Source organism: Pelophylax lessonae (genome assembly GCF_965119305.1).
Source record: "Pelophylax lessonae genome assembly, chromosome: 6".
NCBI classification, from domain to species: Eukaryota; Metazoa; Chordata; class Amphibia; order Anura; family Ranidae; genus Pelophylax; species Pelophylax lessonae.
The window spans coordinates 169,620,287-169,646,327 of record NC_138773.1 but is presented as its reverse complement, the minus strand read 5'-3'; the positions used below and the strand labels follow the sequence as shown (position 1 = coordinate 169,646,327).

At 50.5% G+C, this 26,041-nt stretch overlaps 1 protein-coding gene and 1 long non-coding RNA gene across 5 annotated transcripts in view; both read right to left on the bottom strand.

The window, feature by feature from the left end:
• LOC309558193 overlaps positions 1–26,041 on the bottom strand; it is a 1,089,490-nt gene that overhangs the window by 402,991 nt on the left and 660,458 nt on the right. The window lies entirely within an intron of this gene.
• Positions 1–26,041, bottom strand: part of LOC309558327 (ubiquitin carboxyl-terminal hydrolase 22-A) — a 247,512-nt gene that overhangs the window by 51,940 nt on the left and 169,531 nt on the right. The window lies entirely within an intron of this gene.

Sequence of the window (26,041 nt, the reverse complement as noted above, 5' to 3'; positions counted from 1 at the left end):
CTTCCTCTCCTTAGGAGTAGCTAGGCAAAAGACTTGTTACACAAAAGCATTTCCATAGACACACCCATGGGGGCTGTCCCACTGGTCCAATACCCCTCCTGCAATAGCCATCCCAACTCATTTTGGTATCAAAGCATTTAAGTGTATAAGAACCCCAAAAGAGGGGTGGGGGCGGCGACTGTTGGAGGACTCAGAGAAAGGAATTTTACGTTAAGATTTTACAAAAAATTGATTTTTGTAAAATCTTACCGTAAAATCCTTTTCTCTTAGCTCATTGACAGACGTAGTCCTCGGTGATTCAACACCCTCGGGTTATAATGCCCTCTACAGGAGTAGGACTAGACAGGAAAGAAACCGTTCTGGCCACACCCTAGGGGCAGTCCCAGAGGGTATATCCTCTCACTTCCTGCTCTAGCAAATCAGTTATGTCACAAAGCAGTGTTTAGAGAATTTAACCCAACCCAACTCAAAAACAGAGGGGTGGGTACTACGTCTGTCAATGAGCTAAGAGAAAAGGATTTTACGGTAAGATTTTACAAAAATCCATTTTTCTCTATCGCTCATTGACAGACGTAGTCCTCGGTGATTCAACACCCTCGGGACGTCCCAAAGCAGTACCACAAATGAGGGGTGGGAAAATGGAAATCAAATCCAATCTAGAAGGCCCAACCGGTGCCAACTAGAAGTTTACAATGCTCATCCTCAATGATGAGACTCAACAGAAATTTTTCAACAGAAAAAAACCCCCGAGGTAGACCACCGGTCTCCTCAAATTGCGGCCTGCAAAACCTTGCGGCCAAATGAGGCATCCGCCGATGCCATCACATCAATCTTATAAAATTTTGTAAAAGGTATGTACCGACGACCAGGTGGCCGCCTTACATACCTGGACCACTGACGCCTGATGGCGATAGGCCCAGGAAGTACTGAGCGCTCGAGTGAAGTGCGCCCTAACAGGGAACGGAGGATTCCGACCCTTAATAGAATAAGCCTGTACCACCGTCTGACTGATCCATGTAGATATGGTCGCGGCAGACACAGGCAACTCCCTTCAAGGGCTATCCGTGATCACAAAAAGTGAGTCCATCTTACGAAAACAAGTTCGTAGTAGTCAAGTGTATCCTTCTGAACCCCATCCAAGGAGTGTAATGCAAACTCCCAAGGATGGCTAGTCTTAGGACACGGGGAAGGTAACACAATACTTTTATTCAGATGAAAAACTCTGAAAACCACTTTAGGAAGAAAGGATGGATTCGGAAGAAGAACCACCTTATCCCTATGAACCACCAGATATGGGGAACGACAAGATAATGCGGCCAGTTGTGACACCCTGCGTGCAGAAGTAATGGCCACCAAGAAGGCCACCTTCTGGGATAATGTAAGCAAGGGAATCTCCCTAATATCTTCGAAGAGAAGTTTCTGAAGAACCGACCACACTAAATTAAGATCCCAGGCGGTAAGGGTGCGCGCACTGGCGGAGCCAGATGTCGCACCCCCTGGATGAAATTCCGCACCAAGGAATGATTAGCCAAAGGTTTCTTGAACGAAGATTGCTAACGCCGAAAACCTGACCCTTGATCGTGCTCAAGGATAGTTTCTGCTCAACCCCTTGTCGCAGACAGACCAAAATTCGGGTCACCGAATAGGTATGTGGGGGAAATCCAATAGATTCACACCATGCAAAATAAGACTTCCATGTGCTGGAAGTCGCTTTCCTTGCTTTAACTGGAGGTAGGAATAACTGAAGCTGACACTCCCTTGTCCTTCAGTACCTGGGTCTCAATGGCCAGGCCATTAAGCCAGCGACTGTAAAGCAAGATGGAAGATCGGTCCCTGAGACCGCAAATCCTCCCTGAGAGGAAGTCTCCAAGGAGCGTCCGCGACTAGCCTCACCAAGTCGGCGTACCAGGCTCGACGAGGTCAGTCCGGAATTTCCAGAATAACTGGAATTCCCTCCACCTCTATCCTGTGAAGAAGTTCCCGCAGCAACTTGAGAGGATGGAAGGCATGCCGTAGCTGATACTGCCCCCACGGGGCGATCAGCGTTTCTGCTGTGTCCGCTAGAGGATCGCGGCGCGAGCTACAAACCTCCGCACCTTCCTGTTAAGCCAAGGTGCCAACAGATCCACATCCGGGATGTCCCAATGAAGGGACAGCTAGTGAAAAACCTCTGGATGAAGAGGCCATATGCGATTGGATCCGAATCGGGCTGCTCTAGAGCTGCTCGATCCAGTAAATCAGACAAAATCTGATCGCTCTCAGTTCCGATACCCTTATTGGTAATCTGGATACTATCGGAAGAAATGACTTCCCCTGGTTGAGCATCGGAGACTTCCTGGTCCGCTCGCTCAACCGGATCCGATTGTCCAGGGAATCGGAATTCTGATTCCATTAAAAAAGAATCTCCTTCAGGAGAATTCGGGTATGAGACTGGGTATACGGTACTGCCTCTAAGAAGGCCACCATCAGTCCCAGCCAATTGACGGACAGCAACATCCGAATCGTTGACTGAACCTTCGGGAGTTTCTCCGCAAGGAGAAACTCTCTTGCCCAGGATGTATCCAACCTTAGGCCCAGATAGTTCAGTCTCCTGGTGGGAACCAGGGATGATCTTTGGGAAAGCGAAAAAACGCTGATGTCCTGCGATGATGGGGATATAAAGATAGGCCTCCTAAATGTCTATGGACGCCAGGAAATCCCCCTGATGCAGGGAGGCCACCACTGTACGGATGGACTCTATTTCTTCCCAAGTCCAGATTTGGACGCACCTTGCCCTCTTTCCTGGGCATTGTGAATAGGTTCGAATAGAACCCCTGAAACCGTTCAATGTTAGAAGGGAAGAATCGCACCGGTGGAAGTGATCGAAACTCGATCCTGTGTCCTCCAGAAACCGGTGAAGACATCCCCCCAACCCAGATATGGGTAGGGGCGCATCAGGCTGTATCTTCAGGCTTGGCTGAGCCGGACTTTTTGTTTAGCCGACCAGCGCCCTTTGAAACCCCTCTAAAGGGGCTTTGGAGGGTTTCGCCTTATCGCCCGCCCTCGCGGAACGAACAACTCTTTATGAGCAGAAAAGGAAGGTCCTCGTTAGTTACGAGGTCCTTTTAACAGTCTGTGGCAAGACAGTAGGTGTCTGTGAAAACGCCCGGAAGAGGAGGGCGAAACGCGTCGACGCACTTCCGGTCTACGTCTTAGCGATACGTCACTTCCGGTGCGGGGGGAACGCACGCCGAAACCACGGGGCGTTCTAGCGGCACCAGCTACCAGGAAGGACGAGAATTTTATCATATACGCCTTTAATATAGCAACGAAATGTGAGTTTATTTCTACTATTTGCACAATAAAAACCTTATATCGGATTTACACTATGTGAGCATCCTTTTCTCCAATACATGTATCGGGGCATTTACATCTGTGGAGATACATTCGCCTTGGAGGAGTTGTGATAGCCGGTTCCTTACTAGGACATAAGCCCTGTCGATCTCTATAGCTATACAGCATAGGGGTCACCATTGTCCGGTAAGTGAACACCCAAAGGGGGAGGACCGGCACTTGCTCACTGCACCACAAAAGATTGCATGTTTGTGCACTTTCTTCCTGGCACTCCAGCACTTTCGTGGGACATTTTTTGGGACTGTGTATATCTTATCATCTACTGAGATCTTAAAGAACTATTATATCTGGACTGGCACTTTATTTACATAGTATACGTTTACATGGTTTCTACACTCCAGCCCCATTTTTGCACATAATTGCACGGTGCACTTTATGAGTTTTTGAGTAGAACGCAATTACCTAATTATTATACATGATTCACTATTGTTTGCGCTGTGATATATTTTTCTTGCATTTGTGAATTTTGGGTCACCACAATTTATGAACAGCTGCATTCTAGAAATTTTAAACATTTTAATATTGCTATTAGTTTTTTCACTTATCTTTGCGCTGTATTTGCACTGCACTTTAAGACAGTAGGTGGTACCGTCTATCCTATAAAGAGGAATTCCTCAAACGGATAGCACCTAGCCATGCGTTTGGAAATAACAGGGGTTCGTTTCAAAACGACCCCATTTGGGTAAAGGAAAATCCTTCGCCCTTTTGGTAGGCTAACAATTACCAAAAAGGAATCTCAGTCTCAGCTACCTCTGCCGGTGTAACCTCAAGACTAAAGGTTTCCCGGACGGACACAACTAGTGCATCCACCACTCTTGTGCTATGGCGGAGGCAGAAACGTGCTCCTCACTGCTGAGGAGATATTACCTGAGACAACAGCCCCTGAAGTATCTGATAAACAATAGGGGTAGGCGGGGAGAGAGAGAGACTCATCCCTGATGCACAGAAGTTTTCATCAGCTTGCTCAGTGCTTGTCTTGTTACAGACAGGAAGTCTTTGGCCCTATTTCCTGGGTAAAGGAGGCGGCTCCGCCCCTTAACACGCCTGCCGGCGCCTCCCCCTGGCTCCATGAGGTGTTTCAGTCACCTCAAACATGGCCGCCCCCATGCTGGAGACACGAGGCTACACCAAAATGGCGGCCTCGTGCGATCTACCAGACAATGGCGGCGGCCTGCACAGAATAGCGGCATGTCTGCAGAAGGATCTTGGCCTCACAACCCTTCACCCTCATGGTGGTAAGCGGTACCGGACCCTGGCGGGCCGTATGCGGTCCGTGGCCGTCGAGAGGCATCTGCTTAGCTGGAGGAATGATCTGGAATGCAGTATACATGTATAGACATCGCCCTGTGGCTTCTGACAGGTAGGCTACCTTATACTATCACAGTAAAGTTCTAGTACTGCCACTGACTACAATCATTTTCATATTTTTACAATTAGATTGTCAGCTCCCAAACCAAGCCTCCTGGCTTCTTGTACACAAAAATCACACTCAATTAGGGGGATCTGTGACATGTTATAGGATAGAGGGGAACCCATCCTTACCATTACAGAGAGGGGCCCGCGTTCACCACAAGACCCGTCAGGGGGAAAATACTACTCACCATACCGGAACCAGGCGGGCGCCAACTCCTGACAGTACCCCTCTCCACCGAGGTAGGAAGGCTGTCGACCAATACGGACGCCGTGACTCATGGTCTTTGGCGTTTCAGCGAGACGTTTAACTCGCAGGGTCAGTCCCCGTCCAGTGGGACTATGTCGCGGCCGACCCAGCGCGGAGCTATGGCCTGCACGCGCTCGTAGGCTGAACTGGGGTGACCACTGGATCTCAACATCCAGCCCGTCGCCCAGTTCAGCTTTCTTGCTTGAAGATCTCATAGGAACACTGGAGAAAAAAAGCTGTCTAAAAAATCTTTTCTAAGAAAAAAATCCTGCCAGGACCGAAGATCCCAGCAAGGTATCTAGGTCCTTACTCCTAACTAGACAGAAAAAAAACTGAATTTTTGTAAAATCTTACCTGTAAAATTCCTTTCTCTGAGTCCTCCGACAGTCGCCGCCCCTCCATATTCATCACAATGGGGTTATGACTTCCGCTCCGTAGGAGTAGCTAGGCAACAGAATATGTTAGTACAAAGACTTCTAACATATCCCCACCCCCAGGGGGTGGTCCCCTCAGTCTATAACCCTCCACTTCCTGTATCCAACTCAGTTTCAGTGGAATAGCAGTAGAGTATACAACCAAACCCCAAAGAGGGGCGGGGGCGGCGACTGTCGGAGGACTCCGAGAAAGGAATTTTACAGGTAAGATTTTACAAAAATTCCGTTTTCTCTTACGTCCTCCGACAGTCGCCGCCCCTCCATATTCATCACAATGGGGATGTCCCAAAGCAGTGTAAACATGAGGGGTGGGAAAACGCAGCCGCGCCTAAGGCAACGCCGTCTCCCATCAGAGAAAGGAACCTTACCAAAGGAAGGAATCAGTTGGGCATGAGAAAAAAACACTTGCTCAAACGGAGCAAGAACCCAGGGAAAAACAAAAATCCCAAACAGCCAAGGAGCCCACAACAAGGGCTCTAGGAAACTGCCGCACTAAGAACCTTGCGGCCAAAGGAAGCATCTGCAGATGCCTGAACATCTACTCTGTAGAATTTTGTGAAAGTGTGTACGGTCGACCAAGTCGCCGCCTTACACACCTGGGCCACAGAAGCCCCATGACGACAGGCCCAAGACGTACTCAGAGACCTGGCAGAGTGCGCCTTCACAGGCACAGGGGGAACTTTTCCCTTCAAAGCATAGGCCTGTTCAATGGTCTGTCTGATCCATTTGGCGATGGCAGAAGCCGACGCCGCCATGCCCTTCCGAGGACCCTCCGGAAGAACAAACAAGGAATCCGATTTGCGAAAGGATTCGGTCGATTTCAGGTAAACCCTAAACGCCCGGACAACATCCAAGGAGTGCAGCTGCACCTCCTGCGGATGCTTTGGCTTCGCGCAGAGCGAAGGCAAGGCAAAATCCTCATTGAGGTGAAAGTCCGAAACCCTCTTCGGAAGAAAAGAAGGGTTAGGTCGCAAGACCACCTTGTCCAAGTGCACGACCAGATACGGAGACTTGCAGGACAAGGCTGCCAACTCCGACACTGTACGAGCCGAGGTAATAGCCACAAAAAAGGCGACCTTCTTGGACAACAAAGACAGCGAGATCTCCCTGATCTTTTCAAAAGGAGCAAGCTGCAACACGGACAGAACCAGATTCAAGTCCCAAGGGGGTAGAGGGTCCCTCCTAGGAGGGATCAGATGCCGTACCCCCTGCACAAAGGTGCTAACCAAAGAGTTAGATGCCACAGGACGTTGAAAAAGAACGGCCAACGCAGACACCTGACCCTTGATCGTAGCCAGCACCAAACGCTGGTCAACACCCGTCTGAAGGAAGGACAACACTCTAGACACCGAGTAGGTGCGATGTGAGAACCTCCTGGACTCGCACCAGGCAAAATACGCCTTCCAAGTACGGTAATAGACCTTCCCCGAGGAAGACTTCCTCGCATTGATCAAAGTGTGAATGACCTCAGGGGAGAGACCCCTGTTCTTCAGGACCTCGGTTGCAACAGCCAGGCCGTCAAAGCCAGCGACTGTAAGGCAGGATGGAAGATCGGCCCTTGCGACAGGAGATCTTCTCGAAGAGGCAGACGCCACGGGGCGTCGATCGCCAGATTCACGAGGTCTGCGTACCAGGACCGGCGAGGCCAGTCCGGAGCCACAAGAGTCACCATGGTCGGTTCCGACCGCAACCTGCGGAGGAACTTTGACAGTAATTGAATCGGTGGAAACGCATACATCAGTTGGTACTGATGCCAAGGGGCAACCAACGCGTCTGACGCGTCTGCCCGAGGATCGCGCGTCCTTGCCACGAACCGTGGCACCTTGATGTTCAGACGAGACGCGAACAGGTCCACCACCGGGGAACCCCACTTCGCGCACAACATCTGGAAGACATCCGGGTGGAGGGACCATTCCCCTGGTCCAGGGTCTGACGGCTCAGATAATCCGCCTGCCAAATCTCCACCCCTGGAATGTGAACTGCCGATATCGCCGGGACGTGCGTCTCGGCCCAGGACAAAATGTCGGCTACTTCTCGAGCCGCTCTGGCACTCCTGGTGCCCCCTTGGTGATTGATATAAGCCACCGCCATGGCATTGTCCGTCTGCACTCGAACCGGACAACCCCGAAGTCTGTCCGACCAACGTCGAAGGCAGAGATGTATAGCTCGCAGTTCCAGAATGTTGATCGGAGGGGAGGACTCTTCCTCCGACCAAGTACCCTGGGCAGACAGAACGCCCAGAACACCACCCCAGCCCGACAGGCTGGCGTCCGTGGCGATCACCGTCCACGAGAAGGGACGAAAAGATTTGCCCCCCCCACACCGACGGGGACTGGAGCCACCAAAGAAGAACCCTTCTGGTCCGATGACTCAACGAGATCCAAAGATCCAGAGATCGCGGTCGCCCGTCCCATCTGAACAGAATCTCCGCCTGGAGACCCCGCGTGTGAAAGTGGGCGAAGGGAATCGCCTCGAAAGCCGAGACCATCAATCCCAGACACCGCATGCACGTCCGAATGGACGAGGACGGAGCGACCCTGAGGGACCTGACTCCCTCCTGAAGAGTCCTGAGTTTGTCGTCCGGTAGGAAGACCTTTGCCTGGACAGAGTCCAGAATCATTCCCAGGTACGGAAGACGAACCGATGGGCACAGTGTAGACTTTGGAAAATTGATCGTCCAACCAAACTCCTGCAGAGTCAGTAACGTGAAGGACAGATCCTCCTCCAGACCCTGGCTGGCCGCAGACCGAACCAAAATATCGTCCAGATATCCCAGGACCGAGATGCCCTGGGCTCTCAACAAAGCCAGAACAGGCGCCAGCACCTTGGTGAACACCCGCGGAGCCGAGGCGAGGCCAAAAGGCAATGCCACAAACTGGGAATGATCCTCCGCTATGGCGAATCGAAGGTACCTCTGGTGCCCCTCGAAAATCGGGATGTGAAGATACGCATCCTTCAAGTCGATGGAGGCCATGAACTCCCCTGGAATCAGGGCAGCCACCACCGACCGCAGAGATTCCATGCGAAACTTGTGCACCCGCACAAAGCGGTTCAGAGCTTTCAAGTCCAGAATCGGACGTACCTTGCCCTCCTTCCTGGGCACGGTGAACAGATTGGAATAGAACCCCCGAAATCTGTCCCGATGAGGCACCGGGACCACCACTCCCTGAGCCCTCAGGTTCTGCACCGCTAGATGCAGGTCCCGCAAACGCTCCGGGGATAGCAGAAGATTTGAGGGAAAAAATCTGCTCTCCGGTCGAGAGAGAAACTCGATCTTGTACCCAGATCGAACAATTTTCTGAACCCACCTGTCCCGAACCCGGGACAGCCATGGCTGAGCGAAAACCGAGCAAGCGTCCCCCCACCCCTGAGTCGGGTGAGGGCGCCCCTTCAGGCCGCACTGTTGTGGGCCGCGGAACCGGTGTGTTAGCCTCAACCTTTGGACGGCTTGCCCCTATAGTGTGACCGAAAGACACGAAAAAAGACCCCTGAGGGGACCGAAAGGAGACATGCTTCCTACCAGGAGCCGTCTTAGTCTTGTGGGATTGAGGCAGGAGCGTGCTCTTACCACCCGTGACCCCCTAAATTAGGGCATCAAGGGATTCACCAAGAAGGCGAGAACCACCAAAAGGCAGATTAGCTAAGGTCTTACGCGAAGATTGGCCACCGACCAACACTTCAACCAAACCAGGCGGCGAGACAACACCGCCACACCATGTACACGTGCAGCCAACGGAACCATATCCAGGTCCGCATCACACAAATACATGACACCCTGGTGGATTTGATCCACCATATCCCAAGTCGCCTGGGAGGCAGAATCAGCCACCAGGACACGTCTAAGCACCTGCGTCCAGCTCGCGACCACCTGGGCCGCCATAAGTGAAGCAATAAGGCTTTAAACATAGAACCCATAATAGAATAGGTATGACGGGCAAGGGACTCCATCCTCTTGTCCGTGGCATCCCGGAACACTGGGGTGTCTTCAGCAGGAATCGCAGTGGACTTGTTCAAAACTGCTATCGCGTGGTCCACCGGAGAGGGGACACACCAACGCTCATCAGTAGCGGGCGTAAAAGGATAGCGTAGCTTAAACCTACTCGGTACAGCAAAAGGTTTGCGTATAATACGCCAATGTTCATTCACAGCGCGTTAAAATCATCAGTGCAGGGAAACACCTGCGACGTTTTGCGCCTTTTCTGCGTCCCATAAGCCGCCAAGGCAGCAGGGGGACATTGTTCATCCTCTAAACGCAGTGTTTGCTTGATAGAAGCAACCAATTCATCCATGAGTGCAAGCTCTTCAGACGAGCCAGGGGGAGAATTATCAACCCCCTCTACCTCAGCCTCCACCTCTGACCCTACAAGGTCCAGGAGATCACCATCCTCCTCTGAACCAGAGGAAATCAAAACTCTGGGACATGTGTGGATTGAGCAGCCATCAGCAGGTGCACCTGAGCAGCAAGATTAGCCACAAACGCAGCCAAAACCCCCCCTGGGGAGGGGGGGGGGGGGAGACAGCAGTCCCTTGTGAGCCCACCAAGGTGGCATGAATTTTGCTTTCCTGAGAATCCATTGCCCCCAGAGCAGATCGGAAAAGCAAGGGTTAACAGCCCCCACAACAAGCGCGGCGAGCGCTGCCCACCGCACACACACACTTAGCCCAATATGAGACCCCCACAGGGAGAAAAGGCTAAACCTAGGCAATGACACAGATAAATAAAGCCTGTAAGGTCCAAAGCTGCTGCTCCGATCGGTGCGCCCAGGGATGTGATGCAATACAGGGCGCTTCTGTGCAAGCCTATGCAAGGCTACAAGAAAATGGCCGCCAGCAGTGTTACCATGCGGCCGGAGCGAGCGCTGGCAAAATGGCGTCGTTTGGCGCCGAAAACTCCGCTCCCTCACTCAGTGAAATGCACAGTAAACATGGCAGACCGCCGCAGCGGTCTTAGAAATGTGCCCCAACACGATACATGCATGTTATACAGCACACAGTCTGACACACAGATCCAGGCTGACACAGAAGTGCAGCACAGCCCCCCTCCTTGCAGCCCACAGCATACACCAGAGAGATAGGGAACATTTACAGTGTGACAGAGGCAGGGTAACAGTCCCAGACTGACAGCCCTCAGACAGACAGGTCCCCACATAGATTTACACTTACCTCATAGGTGGCGTGGGGAACCCGCACAGGCGAACAAGCCGCTGTACATGAGACAGGGAGAGTCGCATCCAGGACGCAGCAATGGTGGGTTGAGAAACCGCACAGCGTCCAGTGAGGTAGCCACCTCACCATAGCATCCCTGCACCGAACAGGGATGGGTCGTTCAGAACTTCAGGAGCGGTACCTGACTGAACGCTCAATGGCGGGCTGAGAAAACCACTGACCCACAACCTGCGACCAGGGGGGTCAGCCCGAGACGCAGCCCGCATGATCCTCTTCATCAGAACTAAACTAATGCTGGTAAAAACAGCTAAGTAAAGAAAGAGAAAAAAACTCAAATAAAATCAAAAAGAAGAGAAAGGCTGAGACAAAAGCCCCAGCATAGAGACATGCAGCCACTCCTGACAAGCTAGACATTGAAACTGAGTTGGATACAGGAAGTGGAGGGTTATAGACTGAGGGGACCACCCCCTGGGGGTGGGGATATGTTAAAAGTCTTTGTACTAACATATTCTATTGCCTAGCTACTCCTACGGAGCGGAAGTCATAACCCCATTGTGATGAATATGGAGGGGCGGCGACTGTCGGAGGACGTAAGAGAAAAACTGATTTGCTAGAGCAGGAAGTGAGAGGATATACCCTCTGGGACTGCCCCTAGGGTGTGGCCAGAACGTTTTCTTTCCTGTCTAGTTCTACTCCTGTAGAGGGCAGCATAACCCGAGGGTGTTGAATCACAGAGGACTACGTCTGTCAATGAGCGATAGAGAAAATTCCGTTTTCTCTTACGTCCGACAGTCGCCGCCCACTCATACAGTCTTCACCAATGGGGATGTACCAAAGCAGTGTAGACATGAGGGGTGGGAAACGCATCCATCAGAAAAGGCAACGCAGTACCTATATCAGAGAATGGAACCTTAAATGAACAGAAAGGTAACCCTCTGGGTAACAAAAAAAGCTCAACAGGAGCAACAACCCAGGAAAGCAAATAACCAAGGGGTAAACAACCCCAACAGCCAGGGACTCACAATAAAACCTGGGACCCCTACTGGACTGCCGCACAGAGAACTTTGCGGCCAAAGGAGGCATCAGCTGATGCCAGAACATCAATTTTGTAGAATTTGGAAAAGGTATGCACTGAAGGCCTGAACAATTGTCTGTCTGATCCATTTTGCAATGGTCGCCGCAGGCGCAGCCATACCCTTCCAAGGTCCCTCAGGAAGGACAAAGAGAATCCGATTTCCGAAAAGATTCAGTAGACGACAGGTAAACCCTGATCGCCCTGACAACATCCAAAGAATGCAACGCAATCTCCTTAGGATGCTATGGATTCGCACAGAGCGAAGGTAAGACAATGTCCTCATTGAGGTGAAAATCCGAAACCACCTTTGGAAGAAAGGAGGGGTTTGGTCGCAAGACCACCTTATCCCTATGAACCACCAGGTAAGGGGAGAGGCAAGACAACGCCGCCAACTCCGACACTCTGCGAGCAGAAGTGATCGCCACCAGAAAAGCAACCTTTTTAGATAGCAGAGGTAATGAAATTTCCCTGATGTTTTCAAACGGGGAATGTTGTAACACGGACAGAACCAAGTTCAAGTCCCATGGAGGCAGAGGCTCCCTTCTAGGAGGGGCCAAGTGACGCACACCTTGAATGAAGGTGCGAATGCCAACACTCTAACCACCGAGTATGAACGAGGAGAGAAACCCCTGGACTCACACCAGGCAAAATAAGCTTTCCAAGTTCGGTAATAAATCTTACCAGACGAGGCTTTTCTAGCCTTGATTAAGCTAGGAATGACCTCCGAAGAGAGAACCCTGTCTCTCAGGACCTGGCTTTCAACAGTCATGCCGTTAAAGCCAGTGACTGTAAAGCAGGATGGAAGATCGGACCCTGAGACAGCAGATCTTCCCGCATTGGCAGCCGCCAAGGAGGCTCGACGGCCAGGTGAACGATGTCTGCGTACCAGGACCGGTGTGGCCAGTCCGGCGCCACCAGAATCACCAGTGTTTTTTCCGAGGCCAACCTGCGAAGGAACCTGGACAACAACTGAATCGGAGGAAAGGCATAGATCAGACGATACTGATGCCAAGGCACCACCAGTGCATCCGAGGTATCTGCCAGAGGATCGCACGTTCTTGCCACGAACCATTCCACCTTGTGGTTTAGCAGAGACGCGAACAGATCCACATCCGGGGATCCCCACTTCACACACAGCATTTGAAACACCTCCGGGTGCAGGGACCATTCCCCCTGGTCCAGGGTCTAGCAGCTCAGATAATCGGCCTGCCAATTCTCCACACCCGGAATGTGAACTGCTGAGATCGCCAGGACATGAGTCTCGGCCCAAGACAAAATTCTGGTCACTTCCTGGGCCACTGGGCACTCCTGGTGCGCCCTTGGTGGTTGATGTACGCCACCGCAGTGGCATTGTCTGTCTGCACCCGCACAGGACGGCCCTGAAGACGATCCGACCAATGGAGCAGGCACAGCCTGATCGCTCTCAATTCTAAAATGTTGATCGGATGGGAGGATTCCTCCTCCGACCAAGTGCCCTGGGCGGATAGGTTGCCCAGGACGCCACCACAGCCTGATAGGCTGGCATCCGTGGTAATCACCGTCCATGGTAATGGCTGGAAGGATTTTCCTTCCGACACAGCCGGGGACTGAAGCCACCACAAGAGATCCATTCTGGTTTGGCGGCTAAGAGACACTCTCACATCCAAGGACTGAGGCAGTCTGTCCCACCTGGTCAGGATCTCTGCTTGGAGAGACCGCGTGTGAAACTGTGCAAATGGTATCGACTCGAAGGCCGATACCATCAACCCCAGAGACCGCATACAGGTCCTGAGTGACGAGGATTCGTTGTCCCTGAGGGACCTGACCTCAGACTGTAGGGTCCGGAGCTTGTCCTCCGGCAAGAAAACCTTTGCTTGAGCAGAGTCCAGAACCATTCCCAAATACGGGAGACGAACCGAAGGAGACAAGGTCGACTTCTGAACGTTGATCGTCCAACCGAATTCCTGGAGCGTCTGGACCGTAGTGGACAGATCGCGCAGCAGGCTCTGACTGGCACTCGATCTTAACAGAAGATCATCCAGATAACCCAAGACCGCAATGGCCTGCGCCTGGAACAGTCCCAGAACAGGCGCCAACACTTTGGTAAAGACCCTTGGAGCCGAAGCAAGACCGAAAGGTAACGCCACGAACTGATAGTGTTCCTCCGGGATAGCGAATCGGAGGTACCTCTGATGACCCTCGAGTATGGGGATGTGTAGATACGCATCCTTCAGGTCGATAGAGGCCAGGAATTCTCCCGGGCTCAGAGAGGCCACCACCGAGCGGAGCGATTCTATACAGAATTTTCGAACGCGCACAAAGCGGTTCAGAGCTTTCAATTCCAGAATCGGACGCACTTTGCCCTCCTTTCTGGGCACAGTGAACATATTTGAGTAAAACCCCCGAAACCTGTCCCGATGAGGCACCGGGACAATTACCCCCTGAGCGAGGAGATCCTGCACCGCTTGATGCAGGTCTTGTAACCGCCCTGGGGTCAAATGAAGATTTGAGATAAAGAATCTGTCCGCCGGCCGTGAAAGAAATTCGATCTTGTACCCAGAGCGAACGATTTCCTGAACCCACCTGTCCTGAACTCTGAGCAGCCAAGGTTGGAGGAAACCGCGCAAACGTCCTCCCACCCCTGAAATGGGTGAGGGCGCCCCTTCAGGCAGAGGCGGACTGAGCCGCCGCACCAGCTTGGCCGGATTTTTGTTTGCCGGCCCAGGGCTTTCTCTGGCCACCCTGGCCCTTGAAGGGTTTCCCCTTGTACTGTGACTTGAAGGCACGAAAGGAACCCTGATTAGGTTTAAAGGCGGGACCCCGCTTGCCGCGGAAAAACTTGCCCTTAGGATTCTGGGGAGGCAGAGTGCTCTGGCCCCCAGTGATTCCCTTAACCAATTCATCCAGGGATTCACCAAAAAGGCTAGACCCCACATAGGGAATGTCAGCCACTGCCTTCCTAGATTTCTGGTCAGCCGACCAGCTCTTCAACCATATCAGCCGACGGTTAAGCACCGCGACACTGGACAGGCGCGCAGTTAAAGGGGCCTCATTTAAGTCAGCATCACACAAATACATGACCCCTTGATAAATCTGGTCCACCATCTCCACGGTAGTGGGGGGGGGGGGGCAGAATCAGCCACGAGTGTGTGTCTGAGCACCTTGGTCCAGTCCGCCACAGCCTGATCCGCCATGACAGAGGCGAAAATAGGCCTGAGCATGGAACCCGCCACCACATTAGTATGGCGGGCAAGCGATTCCAGCCTCCTATCCGTAGGATCCCTAAATACCAGAGACTCTTCGGTAGGAACCAGTGTAGCCTTGTTCAATCTGGCTACAGTGTGATCCACTTGAGGAGCCACACACCAGCGTGCAACCGTAGTAGACGCAAAAGGATAGAGAAGTTGAAACCTCTTAGGCACCGTGAAGGTGTGTTTTAAATTGTGCCATTGTTCATTCACAGTGTGATGAAACTCAGCGGGGCAGAGAAAAACCTGCGCCGTCTTACGGGTCCTGTGTGTACCAAAAAGATGACACAATGCCCGGAGGATTGGGCTCATCCTCTAAATGTAGTGTTTCATTGATGGCAGAAATCAGCGCATCCATAGCTGCGCGTTCCTCGGGCGTCCCAGGGGGGATTCATCCACCCCTGTAACCTCCGCCTCCCCCTCAGACTCTTGCGGGTCCTGAGAAGAGCGAGACCCTGAAAGGGGCACGCTACCCACAGCAACCATGCCACATTCAGAATCAGAAGAAAAAAATCCTAGGCCTTTTTCTAGCAGCACGTTCAGACATCAGCACATCCATTTTGGACACCAAAGTCGCCACAACAGCAGCCAAATTAGTCAGAGCTGAGGATTCAGAAGAACTTGAATCCCCCACCAAGGCTGGAGGGAATTTGCTGTCCTGAGATTCCATTGCAAAAAAAGTTTTTTTTTTTTTTTAGGTACTGGCCCTTTAAGAGCGCCGCAGACCCCCGCAGCACACCGCTACAATGGCTGTGGAACACTGAGCCAGGAAGATTGCACAATGGAGGAAAAGAAAAGGACAGGACAGTTACCAGCTCCTTCGGTCGCTCCTGAGTAAAGGAAGGAAGTGATGTCACCGCAGAGACTGAACAGAGGCTGCAGGCTAAGGAAACATGGATGCCTGTGCAAAGCAATGGGAGGCTTCGGCAAGATGGCCACCGACATGTGCTCGGAACGATCGTTGCCACACACAAGATGGCATCGTAAGGCACCAAAATACACTACACACAATGCTATACAAGCGCCCACAGTGAAGCCAGACATGCTGCCCACACCTAAAATGGCGGACCGGCGGTGTTTAACCCCGCAGCGGTCGCCACACTAGTCTGTACCTCCAAACACCTTAGTGACACAGGAGAGGGATCCCCCAAACCCCACACAGCGCAGGCTGTGAGAAAAAACCCCCGCAGGGACCAGGATCAGGGAGCCCAAAAACGCACAGACAGAGGACACCACAGACACAGAGGACTGCCGACCCCAGACAGAGGCCCCACACAGAGTGTACTTACCTGGACCCAATGGCTTGGGGTGCCTCATAATAAACGGAAAACCGCCCACCCTCAGATGGCAGGGGAGTGCCGCCAGCCAAAAACGCAGGACACCAGGAGTGCACGGATGAACCGTGCATGTGTCCGGTGAGGTAGCCACCTCACAAGGCTGCATCCCTGGGAACAGGGATGGGTCGTTTGTGAGGCCAGGGCGAACACATAGCCTGCGAAACGCTCGATGGCGGGCTGGGATTCCATCTGATCCTCTATCCTGGAGAACCAGGACGACCAGTCCGATTCACAGCTCCGCAAACTCCATCTTCATCCGAAGATTCGACTAACTAAAAGCTGACAAAAGAAACAGCTAGCAATGCAAAGAAAAAAAAGACATCTTCAGAAAATAAAATCATAAAAAAGAAGAAGGCTGAGACTGTAGCCCCAGCACAGGGAAGCCTGACTACTCCTGAACTAGGCAGAAGACAAACTGAGTTGGGATGGCTATTGCAGGAGGGGTATTGGACCAGTGGGACAGCCCTCATGGGTGTGTCTATGGAAATGCTTTTATTTTAACAAGTCTTTTGCCTAGCTACTAAGGAGAGGAAGTCAGTACCCCATTGGTGAAGACTGTATGAGTGAGCGGCGACTGTCGGAGGATGGAAGAGAAAGATAAATTGAGGAACTAGAACTGGAGAACGTGCAGAGAAGAGCAACCAAACTGTTGGAGGAGCTCAGCTATGAGGAAAGATTAGAGGAACTGAATGTATTCTCTCAACATGTATAAATACATAAGTGGTTGATGTAGTGAACTTTGTGTCGAGTTATTCACTCGAGGTCTCGCCTCATGCACACTGGATGTTTAAAGACTCCAGTAGCATTCGCTGTAGAAAGCTAACTGTAGAATGAGTTTTTGCAGTAGCTTTTTTTTTTTTTTTTTTTTTTTTAAGCAAAACTATACTCCCTCACTAAAGCCTATGGGCTCAAAAACACTAATAAACACCAAAATAGCTGCATTTTTTTTGCGTCTTTCAGTGTTTTTAAGCTTTTGATCAGTGTTAAGAGTGTTTTTACAACTGGAAACCCCTCTTAAAACCCACTAGTTATGGGTTTTTTTCCAGCTAGAAAACGCCATTAACCACTTGCCAACCAGGCCATAGCCAAAAAACGGCTACAGCGCGGTCATCTAGTTCTGGGAGGGCGTACATGGACGTGGATCCCCCAGGATCCCCCCTGGGGCGCGCACACAGGAATGTCTGTGCTCGCCGGGTCCCAGGGAACCCGACGCATCACGGATCGTGGTAAAGGGCCAATGAGAGCGGTCCTTTACCACGTGATCGCTCCGTCCAATGATCACGTCACAACAAACTGGCACATGTCCAGTTCATTTCTCTCCTCGCACGCTGTACATAGCGATCAGTACAGCGTGCAGGGAGAGGAGAGAAACTGCAGCTGCACGCCTCCTCTGCCTCAACCATGCCCCATCCATGTGTAATCCGTGCCCCATCAGTGCCTGATCCATGCATCATCTGTGTCACATCCGTGCCCACCCATGCCACCTCAGTGCTCATCCATGCCTCATCTGTGCCACCTCAGTGCTCACCCATGCCACAACCATGCTCATCCATCCCACATCTGTGCCCGCCCATGCCACATCCATGCTCATCCGTGCCGCGTCAGTGCTCATCCGTGCCGCGTCAGTGCTCATCCGTGCCACGTCAGTGCTCATCCGTGCCACGTCAGTGCTCATCCGTGCCACGTCAGTGCTCATCCGTGCCACGTCAGTGCTCATCCGTGCCACGTCAGTGCTCATCCGTGCCACGTCAGTGCTCATCCGTGCAACATCCATGCCACGTCAGTGCTCATCCGTGCAACATCCATGCCACGTCAGTGCTCATCCGTGCAACATCCATGCCACGTCAGTGCTCATCCGTGCAACATCCATGCCACGTCAGTGCTCATCCGTGCAACATCCATGCCACGTCAGTGCTCATCCGTGCAACATCCATGCCACATCAGTGCTCATCCGTGCAACATCCATGCCACGTCAGTGCTCATCCATGCAACATCCATGCCACGTCAGTGCTCATCCATGCAACATCCATGCCACGTCAGTGCTCATCTGTGCAACATCCATGCCACGTCAGTGCTCATCCGTGCAACATCCATGCCACGTCAGTGCTCATCCATGCCACGTCAGTGCCACGTCAGTGCTCATCCGTGCCACATCCATGCCACGTCAGTGCTCATCCATGCCACACCAGTGCTCATCCGTGCCTCATCAATGCCACGTCAGTGCTCATCCATGCCATGTCAGTGATCATCCGTGCCACTACCTGTACCTCGAGCCACACTAGAGAGGCAGCGGGAGATTAGGGATGTTAACAAGTGGCTGAGGAGCTGGTGTAGTAAGGAGGGTTTCGAGTTCCTGGAGAAGTGGGCCAACTGCTCAGTCAGCCACCGGCTCTTTAGTAGGGACGGATTGCACCTAAATGGGGAGGGTGTAACCGTACTGGGTGTGAAGATGGCCAACAAGTTAGAGAGGCTTTTAAACTAGGTGATGGGGGGGGGGGTACAGATGTAGAATTTGCCAGCGGGGAGCAAGCTTCAGCGGGCACAAATGGGGATATTAGCGGTAGGGCGCTCAGAGTTCCTAAATCCAAGGTGCGTATGGGGAAAGATCACAAGAGCAGACTAAAAACAACATCAAACAAGTATATAGTATGCATCCAGTCAAAATTGCGAGGTTTGTATACCAATGCTAGAAGCCTGGCCAAAAAGATGGGAGACCTGGAGCTGCTGATGTATGAGGAGGACTTAGATTTTGTGGGGATTACGGAGACTTGGTTTGACAGCTCTCATGATTGGCTGGCGACCATTCAGGGGTATTCCCTTTATCGCAGAGATAGCGAAAAAAAAAAAAAAAAAAGGTGGAGGGGTATGTCTGTATATTAAGAATAATGTACAGGTAAATATGAGGGATGAGGTTGAAGTTCTAACCCATAGAGATTCTAAGGGAAGGCACTTTGGGGAAAGTAATATTGGGCGTAAGCTTTAGGCCCCCCCCAACCAGAGGGAGGAGGGGTAGGCGGACCTCCTTTCACAGATTGGATTGGAAGCAAGGATGGAAAATGTCATTATAAAGGGAGACTTTATTATCCAGATATAGACTGGGCAGAAGGAACCGCGCATTCATACAAGGCTCGGCAGTTCCTAAATGTTTTGCAGGACAATTTTATGGGTCAGATGGTGAATGCAGCGACAAGAAATGATGCGGTACTAGACCTACTGATTACAACACTACAGACCTGATCACGAATATAGAAATACAGGGCAACTTCGGAAACAGTGACCATAGGTCAATTAGTTTCAGTATTAAATCAAATCAAAGTAAAAGGGAAACACAAGGGTAATATAAGGACACAGAATTTCAAAAGAGCCAATTTCCCAAAACTGCGCTATTTGTTAGAAAATATCAAATGGGATAGAACCCTGGGAACAAAGAACACGGAGGGGAAAAATGGGAGTGCTTCAAGAGCATACTAAACAAAGGGAATGGCAAGTGCATTCCAAAGGGAAATACATTTAAAAGAGCAAAACTAAACCCTGGGTGGCTAAACTCCAACATAAAAATGCATATTAATACTAAAGAAAAGGCCTTCAAAAAATACAAGGCGGAGGGGTCATTGGCAGCATTTCAACAGTACAAAGAGTGTAATAAGAAATGTAAAGGCGAAATCAAGGGGGTAAAAATAGAACACGAGAGACATAGCAGAAGAGTAAAAAAAAAAACCCCCAAGAAATTCTTTAAGTATATAAATAGTAAGAAAGCGAGGCCAGAACACATTGGCCCCATAAAAGACAACTAAGGGAATTTGGCCACAGAGGACAGAGAGAAGGCAAAAGTGTTAAATAATTTCTTCTCTTCAGTCTTCAAAAAAGAATTGGGGGGCTACACTAACCCAGCTTGTAAAGCTAAACTAAATATACACCTCAGGAAGTACCGCCATGGCTAACAGAAGATAAACTTAGAACAAAACTAGAGTAACTTAACATAAATAAATCACCGGGACCGGATGGCTTGCACCCGAGGGTTCTTAAAGAGCTCAGCCAGGCGATAGCCAGACCATTATTCATGATCTTCAAGGATAGTCTACAGACGGGTATGGTGCCAGCTGATTGGAAAAAAGCCAACTTGGTACCAATATTTAAAAAAGGGCCAAGATGTATCCCAGGTAACTATAGGCCGGTTAGCCTAACATCAGTAGTCTGCAAGATTTTTGAGGGGATGTTAAGGGACTACATACAAGACTTTAGTAATGAAAACGGTATTAGTAGTAATCAGCATGGATTCATGAAAAACGTTCTTACCAGACTAATCTGTTAACCTTCTACGATGTAGTGAGCTGCCATCTAGATAAAGGAAGGCCTGTAGATGTGGTGTATCTGGACTTTGCAGAGGCATTTGACACAGTTCCCCTCAAATGCTTACTGTACAAACTAAGGTACGTAGGTATGGACCATAGGATGAGTACCTGGATAGAGAACTGGCTCCAGGGCAGAGTCCAGAGGGTGGTGATAAATGCGGAATACTCGGATTGGGTGGGTGTGGAAAGTGGGGTTCCCCAAGGTTCTGTCCTGGGACCAATCCTGTTAAATTTATTCATAAACGACTTAGAGGAGGGAATATCTAGCACAATCTCAGTATTTGCCGATGATACTAAACTAAGCATGCCAATATCTTCGATGCAGGATGTGGAAACCTTACAAGCGGACCTGAATAAAATAATGGGGTGGGCAACTACATGGCAGATGAGGTTTAATGTTAAAAAATGTAAAGTAATGCACTTGGGCATCAGAAACCCGAAAGCAAGCTACTCAATAGGGGGAGAACATCAGTGAATCTAAGATGGAAAAAGACCTGGGGGTCCTAGTGGACAACAGGCTTGGCAGCGGTAGCAGGTGAGTGAATGCTTGCAAACAGGCGCTGCCGTGATAGATCTGAAATAGCAGGTGCTCTTTAAATGTAAGGACTTATTCTTTCTGGTAGTTGGAAACTTTAATATTTGTAAACAAAAATGGGATTTTTGACTTACCGTAAAACCCATTTCTCTGATGTTCATTGATGGACACAGCGCCTGATTCTTCTTAACCATTGGGTTATACTGCGCCCTACAGGAGTAGGACACTAGGCAGGAAAAACCTTGACTACGCCTAAGTACCAGGAGCTATACACCCACTGTCAGCTATAGGCACGTTTTGTTACAAGCAGTGTCAGAAGAAAGACAACTCTACAGAGGGGTGGGTGCTGTGTCAGTCAATGAACAAACTGGATTTTTATCTTACCGTAAAAATCTTTTCTCTGATGTTCATTGACAGACACATCTCCATATCTTCTTTGACCCTTGGGATATGCTGCTCTCCATAGGAGTAGGACTAGGCAGAAACAAACAAATATGACTACGCCCCTAGGGCAGTCCTAGGGGGTATACTTCCCACTTCCTGCTATAGGACTTCAGTTTGTAACAAGCAGTGTCAGAAGAATACATAACCCAACTCAGAGGGGTGGGAGCTGTGTCCGTCAATGAACATCAGAGAAAATGATTTTACAGTAAGACAAAAATCCAGTTTTCCCTTTCATTCATTGACTGACACCGCTCCATATCTTTTGACCCTTGGGACGTCCCAAAGCAGTGTCAATATGAGTGGTGGGAAAACAGCAGTGAAAATACTTCCCAAAAAAAGAGGCTAAACATAGCCAACCACGTAAACAAGGAGCTCAACCAGGAACAACTGGAGCTCACCACAAGGAAAAAAAATACACCCTCAAGAGGCCGGAGCCTCTGCAACGGCAGCCTGCAAAACTTAGCAGCTGAAGGCAGCATCCGCAGATGCGAGTACATCCACCTTGTTAAACCTTGTGAATGTATGCTTGGACGACCATGTGGCTGCCTTGCACACCTGGACCCCTGACGTCTGATGACAGAAGGCCCAGGAGGTACTAAGCAGCCTTGTAGAATGTGCCTTAACAGGGAAAGGAGGAACCTGAACCCTGATGAAATAGGCCTGCACCATTGTCTGCCTTATCCATCTGGAAATGGTCGCAGCTGATGCGGCCTGCCCCTTACTAGATCTGTAAGGACAAACAAGTAATCAGATTTTCGAATCGACCCAGTCATTGCCAGGTACACCCTGATTGCCCAAACCACATCCAGGGAATGTAAAGCAATTTCTTTAGGATGTTTAGGCTTAGGGCACAAGGAAGGCAACACAACCTCTTCATTTAAGTGGAAACCCAAGACAACCTTAGGAAGGAATGACTGACCGGAACACCACCTTTTCCCTGTGAACCACCAGGTAATGTGACTAACAGGACAACGCAGCCAGCTCGGACACCCTGCCTGCAGAAGTATTAGCCACCAAGAATGTCACCTTCTGTGACAAAGCAGAGGAAGTTAACGAATAATTTAAAAAGCCGGTTTTTGAAGAACCGACAGTATCAGATTGAGGTCCCACGGAGGTACTAGGGACCTTACCGGTGAAGGCAAGTGGCGAACCCTCTGGGTGAAAGTGTGAACCAAACAATTTGCTGCCAACGGCCGTTGGAAAAATACCAAGGTGGAAATCTGTCCCTTGGTGGTGCCCAGAGGCAAACGCTGATCTACACCCTGTTGTAGGAACTCCAGCAGATGGGACACCGAAAAGGAACAGGGAGAAACCCCACGAGACTTACACCAAAATATGTACGCCCTTCAAACTCGATAAATCTTCCTTGGAGTGGATTTTATAGCTTTTAACAGTGTAGGATTTACTGAATCCGACAACCCTCTGTCCTTCAGTACCTGGCTTTCAATAGCCAAGTCGTTAAAGCCAGCAACCGTAAAGCAAGATGGAAGATCGATCCTTGAGACAAATGATTTTCTCAGCGGGAATCTCCAAGGAGCATCAGCTACCAGCCTTACTAGGCCTGCATACCAAGACCGACGAGGCCAGTCTGGAGCCACCAGAATGACTGCAATACCTTCTGCCTCGATTCTGCGCAGAAGTTGTAGTGGAGGAAAAGGGTAAATCAAAGGATATGGACCCGAATGGGCCACCAGAGCGTCTGCGGTGTCGGCTGAAGGGTCCAGAGACAAGAGGCTAACAGGTACACATCAGGATCCCCACCAGAGACAGTTGTTGAAACACTTCTGATTGAAGAGACCATTCGCCCGGCTCTCCAACGCCTGTTGACTGAGGTAGTCTGCCTGCCAATTTCCCACCCCTGGAATGTGCACAGCAGAGAGGGCAGGAACAGATAGTTCTGCCCACATTAGGATGCCGGCTAATTCTTGGTCCGCTAGAGCACTTTTTGTGCTTCATTGTCTGATTGAACCCTTACCGGGAACCCCTGCAAACGACCCGTCCACAGGGACAGAAAGCCTGATTGCCCGAATCTCCAGGATGTTGATTTGCAGACTGGACTCCTCCAGAGTCCAAACTCCTTGAGCCGAGTCTTTGCCCAAGACACCTCCTGGACAGGTTGGCATCCGTGGAAACCACTGTCCAACACAGGGGGAGAAAGGACTTCCCCTGCCGAAGCGCTAGGGAACAGAGCCTCCAAATCAGGGATCCTCTCGCATCTCGGCTCATCAGGATCAGATTGTCCAGGGATTAAAGATTGCCCCACTTGGCAAGGATCCCCTTTTGCAGAGGCCTGGTATGTAACTGAGCAAACGGAATCGCCTTGAAGGTGAAGCCCATCAAGCCCAGCACCTGCATGCAAGTCCTGAGAGACGACTAACTGGACAACAGGAGCTGAATCGCATGCTGCAACTTCAGTCATTTCGCCTCCGGAAGTAACACCCTTGCTGAGGCCGAATCCAAAGTCAGGCCCGGGTAAGTCCAGTTTGTTGGACAGAGTCAGAGCGGATTTCTGAAAATTCAGTTTCCAGCCGAACTCTTGCAGAGTTCACACAGTGATGTCCACTGTCTCTTAAGACAGTTGGAGACTCTGCTCGCAGAAGATCGCCCAGGTACCCCAGAACAGCAATCTCCTTCTGCCTGAGCAAGGCCAACACCGGGGTCAACACTTTTGTGAACACCTGAGGAGCTGAAGCAAGACCAAAGGGAAAACACCACGATCTGATAATATTCCTCTCCCACGACAAAGCAAAGAAAAAAAAAAAAAAAAACACTGATGCCTCACATGTGAAGGTAAGCGTCCTTGATATAGATAGAAGCAAGAAAATCCCCTTGATGAAGGGATGCCACTACCATGCAAACAGAATCCATCCGAAATTTCTGAACCTCCAAAAAACAATTCAGGGCCCAGAGGTCCAAGATGGGACAGACCTTGCCTTCCTTCAAACCGTAAACCGATTTGAATAAAATCTCTGAAAACGTTCCAAATCTGGAAACAGCACAATTACTCCCTTTATTAGCAGACCCTGCAGCCGATCAGGGGACAGGCGAAAGTTGGAATGGACGAACCTTGCTAGAAGCAAGGACCGAAACTATCTTGTAACCAGGCCGAAAACTCGTGGACCCATTTGTCTTGAATGAAAGAGATCCACGGGTCTGGAAAGAAGCAAAGACGTCCCCCCATCCCAGATACGGGTGAGGGTACCCCTTCAGGCAGAGGAGGGCTTGTCTGCGGAACCAGTGGAACCCGCTTTTAACTTACCAGCCCAGGGCCTCTTGGAAACTCCCAAGAAGTTACGGGTGGATATCTGACCCTTGTCCTGCGAGCCCACAAAACGAAAGGACCGTTTGTGAGCCGAGAAAAAAAGGACCACAGTTATGAAGAGGCTCTTTGCAACCTGCTGAAGCAAAGTACTCTTACCTCCCGTGAGACCTTTAATTATCTCTTCCATAGAAGCTCCTACAAAAGGGAGATCTGTCAACACCTTTTTGGAAGCCTGGTCCGCAGACCAGTATTTCAGCCACATCATGCCACAAAGGATCACAGCTGTCACAGACACTCTGCAGGCTAAAGGGGCCGCATCCAGAGAGGCACCACAGATATACTGTAACCCCTGTATCAACTCATCCACCAGCTCAGGAGGGTGTTGAACCCCTTTCAAATCCTGGCACAGAAGCTTTGCCCATTCCGTTAAGGTCTGGGAGACCAAGGTGATGGCAAAACTGGCCTCAAAATTGAACCTGCCACGGTGAAAAGGTATTGGACCAGAGCCTCAGCTCTTGTCCATCGGGTCTTTAAAAGACGGGTAATCCTCCACTGGAAGAAGCGTGGCTTTATTCAATCTGGAAAACTGAGAATCCACCACTGATGGAACTTCGCTTCTTCAAATACACTAGCTTTGAAAACTCCTGCTTGCACCAAGACTCATGAGATGAATTACAAACTCCTCACGAGATGGTATTGGGTCCCCTCGGTTGCATAAGTTTCCTCCAAATATCTCAGACCGTTGTTTGAGATGCCAGGGGGGGGGGGGGTCGGGGACTATATTACACATATTCTGGTCGTGCCCACGGTTATCCCACTTTTGGGGAGAAGTGCGTGCCCTAGCCCAAGAAGCTTCTTTCTTACTACACATCTCCACTATGCCCCTTAAGAGGTACAAGAGTTCGATCCTGTTTCATATTTTGAATGCAGCCAAGTCATGTATACCTCTGATTTGAAAGACACACTCCTCTCCAATGATCAGTGATTGTATCCGTAAAATCAAAGACATTAATAAAATGGAAAACATACGTCTATCTGCACAATTCAAAAAGGAACTATAATAAAACGTGGGGTCCATGGAACCTTTTTGTGCTATCAGAACGAGGGCGGAATTTATCATGCCCCACGAGGACAGCTGCCCCCATTGACCGCCGAT